A 5704-nucleotide genomic window follows, 5' to 3' on the forward strand; every position below is an offset into this window, starting at 1 on the left:
AGTGATTGGCTGATAGTCTTTGTTAAGAGATTCATTCATAGAAATGTTTCTAATGTTTTTTAATATGTGCGTGAACTCCAGCGGATGTTTACAAGCGTGCGGCGTACCGCTATATATGATCCGACTAGAAACACCATCAATAGTTCCTACACTCTGTGCGCAACGCAACATAAATGTGTTATTACGCTTAGTGATATTACGTGTTTTACTATTTTAAATCACACTAACAAAATTTCAAACGTTAAGAAATTATTTTAAAATATTCAATAACAGACAGCCCATTAAATAATAGACCAATGCCGATTTCCGCACGGTCAGATTTTAATGTTGCACACCGACATCCACATGACAGCAGGCAGCGTGTGTTCTTCTGAGGGAACAAACAGAGATACAGCGGACGTGGTATGCTGATTTAACTCGTAATGAGTGTGAATGTGATTAAAGATGTAGAGAAGGCCGGGGCTAGTTGTCACAAGTCTCGAGTTTGATTCGTAAATACTTGACTTTTTGGGGTATTACTTTTGTGTGTTAGTGTTTACTGTTTCATGATTGTTTTGCTGTTGAAATATTTCTCACGTCTTTAAAATTAGCTTTTCCATGAATGCAGGTTGACATTGTGACAACATGCCCCTTTAAGCAAAAAAAGAAAAAAAAAACCCGGCAAAACACAAAAATAAGAAATGATATTTTGCATACAGATGATGAAGCCTGATTTAGGACCTTTGATTTGTTGCATTTTGACTATTGTTTTCATCACAATTTAAATATTTCCACACTATACTCGTTCAGAGTTGCAGAAAATGCCATCTCGTTCTCATAATGAAAGTTAAAATAAAATAAAAAAACAGCAATATTGTTATATTTCACCTCCAAATCAAAAGACAAAAATAAGAAATTAAATTTTGCATTAAGACTTTAAAGTGTTTTATCACAAGAAACACATTTTTTGCACTACATTCACATTTAAATATGTATTTATATAAATTGTGACCTTTAAAGTTTACAAAAAAAACTATATACATCATAATATAAGAAATACATAACATGTATTATACTGTGTGTGTGTGTGTGTATATATATATATATAGTGACTTAATGTATGCAATAAAAAAATATAATAATATAATTATAATATATGTATTATGTTTATATAAATTGTGGCTTTTAAAGTATGCAAAAAAAACCAAAAAACTAATCAATAAACTATATATATTTAGGGTTGAAAAGGGGTGGAAAATTTCTGATAAATTTCCGGAAACTTTCAAAGAAATCCTGGAATGTTTCCGAAATTTACTGGAAATTTTCCACTTTTTTGCAACCCTATATATATATATACATACGGGTCAAAGACGAAAAAGGGTTTAAGCATAAAAACAATAAGTGTAATGCTGCTTTAAATTGTTGTTGTTTTAACCCCAAATAAAATGTAAAAGGTTTTTTTGTTTAATTTAATTGCAATTTTGTTTTTGTTTTTCTGAGCAAAAAATAAATATCATACATTTCCCCTGATTTTCAGAAGAGAGCCACTAAAATGTCATTCAGTGTAACAATCTTGTCAGGCATATTTACAACAAACAAAAATCAATTTATGACATATTAAACGACTAATTACTTTCACCCCAAATACTAATTAGTCGTAATTTTAAATTTTTTAAATGTGCCACTATCCTAGGTTTCGCCCATTTGTCAGTAAGAATTTTTTACTCATTTAAAACAAAATAAAATTTAATATGCTCTCTTATTCTTTTATATATTTTAACATGTACGCATCAGAATAAGCATGTTTGAATTTTTACATAAATATTGTGTTACACTGAATGACAATGTAACATTATTTCAATCTAATTTTAACATTGTATCCTCCAAAAACGTATTTGAAACCTTAAAAGTAGACACTTTAGTTACATTTAATGTCCATAGAAAGCACATAAAATCACTTTTGTAAATTTCTTTTGATGCGGACATCTTAACGTCTTTAACCCACATATATTATGTTTATATAAATTGTGACTTTTAAAGTATTGCAAATTTTTTTTTTTTTTTTAACTAATCAATAAACTATATATATATATATATTTAGGGTCGCAAAGGGGTGGAAAATTTCTGGTAAATTTCCGGAAACTTTCCAAAAATCCCTGGAATATAAAAGAAAAAAAAAAAAAGTTTCCAAAATTTCTGGAATGTTTTAGAAATTTACTGGAAATTTTCCACCTTTTTGCAACCCTATATATATTTATATATAAGTATCATGGTATACAAAAAAATAAATAAAATCATAATATCTATTTATATAAACTGTGATTTTTAAAGTATCCACATTCAGCATAAAGCATTTGTTTTTAATAATTTAATGTTTGTGTGTGTGTAGAAATGAAGCTATAAATGCACCCGAGGAATGTTCAGAATCACAGCTCTATGCTTCACCTTTCCGCAGGTGTTCCTGTGATGCAGCAGGTGATGATGTTCCTGCGCTCGTGTTCAGTGGCACTGAGATGCTTCAGAAATCCCCGCGTCTCCATCAGAGTCTTCAGCTCCAGCCGCAGCACCAGGAAAGAAAGCGCTCTGGATCTGGACTCCTGGAAGATGGTGATGAGGTCTCAAGCGCTGCGGGAGGAGAGCGAGAGCGAGAGCGAGAGCGAGAGTCCGAGTCGCTCAGCGCTGGAGGATAACCGCGAGCTGGTGGAGATGTGGCATCAGGCGGGCAAGTTCGTTCCCAGGAACATCACAGACGAGCAGCTGCAGGATCTCGCTCGGCTCGCAACCAGATCTGCCAAGAAGAAATACCTGAAGTTCCTGGCCATTAAAGAGTCACACAAGATCTCCAAGAAGGAGAAGCAGGAGAGGAAGAAATCCCAAACTGAGACTTTTAAAGTATGCAAAAATTATTAAATAAACTATATTGTGAGCCTGGAGCACAAAAGCAGTGTTAAGTCGCTGGGGTATATTTGTAGCAATAGCCAACAATACATTGTATGAGTCAAAATTATACATTTTTCTTTTATGCCAAAAATCATTAGGATATTAAGTAAAGATCATGTTCCATGAAGATATTTTGTACCCAGCGACTTCAGACTGCTTTTGTGCTGCAGGCTCACAAATTAAAATCCAGGATTCTAATAATATTTTCACATTTCAAGGAGAGCATGAAGGAAGAAGACCGCGAGCTGAAGAACACCTTCCTCCTGCAGTTCTGGAGCAGCTCCGCGGATCGAGTCCAGAGCTGGAGAGCGGCGCAGGCCATGCGCTTCGGTCAGCCGCTGGTGTACGATATGAGCTACGAGCAACACATGAGCCGGCGGGAGATGGAGAACACCGTCGCGCAGCTGATGGAGAGCGAGGGCTGGAACCGGCGCGCCGCGGACCCCTTCCACCTGCACTTCTGCGGCCTGCAGCCAGACGGCGCATATCTGAGCGAGCTGCGCAGACGCTACGGATCGCATACATGGGATCGACTGCTGATCACGTCCACCGAGCGAACGCACCTGGAGATGTTTCCTCAGCAGGATCTGGTGTATCTGACGGCCGATTCCAAGCAAGTTCTGCAGGTATCTGCTATGACGGTGTCAAATTTTCAAAAAATGTTGTTATTATTCATTATACAGTTGAGGTCAAAAGTTTACATCCCCCTTTCAGAATCTGCAAAATGTTTGTTATTTTACCAAAATAAGAGGGATCATACAAAATGCATGTTATTGCTTATTTAGTACTGACCTGAATAAGATATTTCACATAAAAGATGTTTAGAAAATAATAGCTGAATTTATAAAAATGACCTGTTCAAAAGTTTTCATCCCCTTGACTCTTAATACTGTGTTGTTAGCTGAGTGATCCACAGCTGTGTGTTTTTGTGTTTAGTGATAGTTGTTCACGAGTCCCTTGTTTGTCCTGAACAGTTAAACTACCTGCTGTTCTTCAGAAAAACCCCCAGCTCCCACAAATTCTTTGGTTTTGCAGCACTTTTGTGTATTTGAACCCTTTCCAACAATGACTGTATGATTTTGAGATGCATCTTTTCACGCCGAGGACGACTGAGGGACTCATACGCAGCTATTACAGAAGCTTCAGACGCTCGCTGATGCTCCAGAAGGAGAAACCATGCATTAAGAGCCGGGGGTGAAAACTTTTGAATGTGAATATCAGGGTAAATTTAACTTATTTTGTCTTCTGGGAAACATGCAACTATCTTCTGTAGCCTCTGAAGGGCAGCAATAAATGAAAAAAATATGATATTTAGGCAAAATAAGAAAAATTTACACACCTCCATTCTCTTGATGCAAAATGGATTTTGTGGTGGCTGTGCTTTAAAATTAAATTATTAAAATCTTAATTCAAGTGATGAAGGATTTCGAAAGTGACAGTAATCAGTGTTGCACACTACTGCAAGGTTAACCCTGCCTGCTTTACATGTTTGATAATGATTAGAAATTTAGAGAAGGAATCAAAAATAATCAAATGTAATCAGTTACATTACTTTATTAAAGTAAACGAAATAGTTACACTACTCGTTACATTTTATAAAGCGGAGAGTTCCGGTGCTTGATTCTGATTGGCTGAGAACTAATACTACAGTAAAACTCTTGCCGTGGAGCGTTTGTTTGACTCTAAAGGTCAGAGGAGTGTTTGATTGACTGTTTTATTATGATCTCAGTGTTTGAGAGGATCTGTTTACTGCTGTAGGATCTGATGGCTTTCCTTTCACCTGCTGCTGTCAATCATCTCAAACACACACACGCACACACTCAATCACTCACAGACACACACACACACACACACACACACACACACACACACACACGGGGATTATTGCTTTATTAGGGTAACTTGTAATCTGTAACCTATTAAGATTTCCAAAGTAACCTTCCCAGCACTGTGTGCGTGTTGATTATGGTGATACCAGCACATGTCTACCTGCAGGTGTTTGATCACAGTAAGGTGTACATCATCGGTGCAATGGTGGACCGCTCCATTCACTCCAGCGTCTCTCTGGCCAACGCTAAACGCCTGCGACTGACCACAGCGCGCCTGCCGCTGGACGAGCATCTGGACTGGGAGTGTGGAGCCAAGAACCTGACCCTGGACCAGATGATGCGCATCCTGATCACGCTGAAGCACTCGGGCAGCTGGAAGAAAGCGCTGGAGTTCGTGCCCAAGAGGAAACACGCCGGCTTCACGGGAGTCACCAAGAGTCGCTTCGTTCGGAACGATTCAGAGATTCGCTTCCCCGCTGGAGCTCAGAGCGAGCTGAAGAACAGAACAGACGGACAGAACGAGGATCGGGGTTAATACTGTAAAACTGCTTTCACCTTAATGATACTTACTGTGATTCTCATCAATAAAAATTATGATTTCTGATGCCTGTTACAACAATCTTTTGTTTCATATGGACATACATAAAAAATTATTTATGTCTATATTATTATTAAGGCAATAAAGCAAAATCAAAAGAAAAAAAAATGTAATAACATTTTTTTAATATATTTATATTTTAGGACCATTATGTTTTTTTTTTTTTTTGCATTTTTTAATTATTTTTAAGACAATTAGTGACATTTTCACTCTCACTTTAAAAAAATATTCTTATAATGAAAATGAAAAAAAAGCAATATGGTCATATTTCATCCCAAAATCAAAAGACAAAAATAAGAAATTATATTTTGCATTCAAGCAATGAAGCATGTTTTAGGACCATTACGTTTTTTTTTTG

The 5704-nt window shown here is 36.7% G+C and overlaps 1 pseudogene; it reads left to right on the top strand.

The window, feature by feature from the left end:
• The first annotated feature begins 323 nt into the window (after window positions 1-323).
• Window positions 324-5352, top strand: LOC107698921 (mitochondrial ribonuclease P protein 1-like; annotated as a pseudogene).
• Window positions 5353-5704: the final 352 nt, after the last annotated feature.

Source organism: Sinocyclocheilus anshuiensis, unplaced genomic scaffold (genome assembly GCF_001515605.1).
Source record: "Sinocyclocheilus anshuiensis isolate Anshui unplaced genomic scaffold, SAMN03320099.WGS_v1.1 scaffold1854, whole genome shotgun sequence".
Classification (NCBI taxonomy): Eukaryota; Metazoa; Chordata; class Actinopteri; order Cypriniformes; family Cyprinidae; genus Sinocyclocheilus; species Sinocyclocheilus anshuiensis.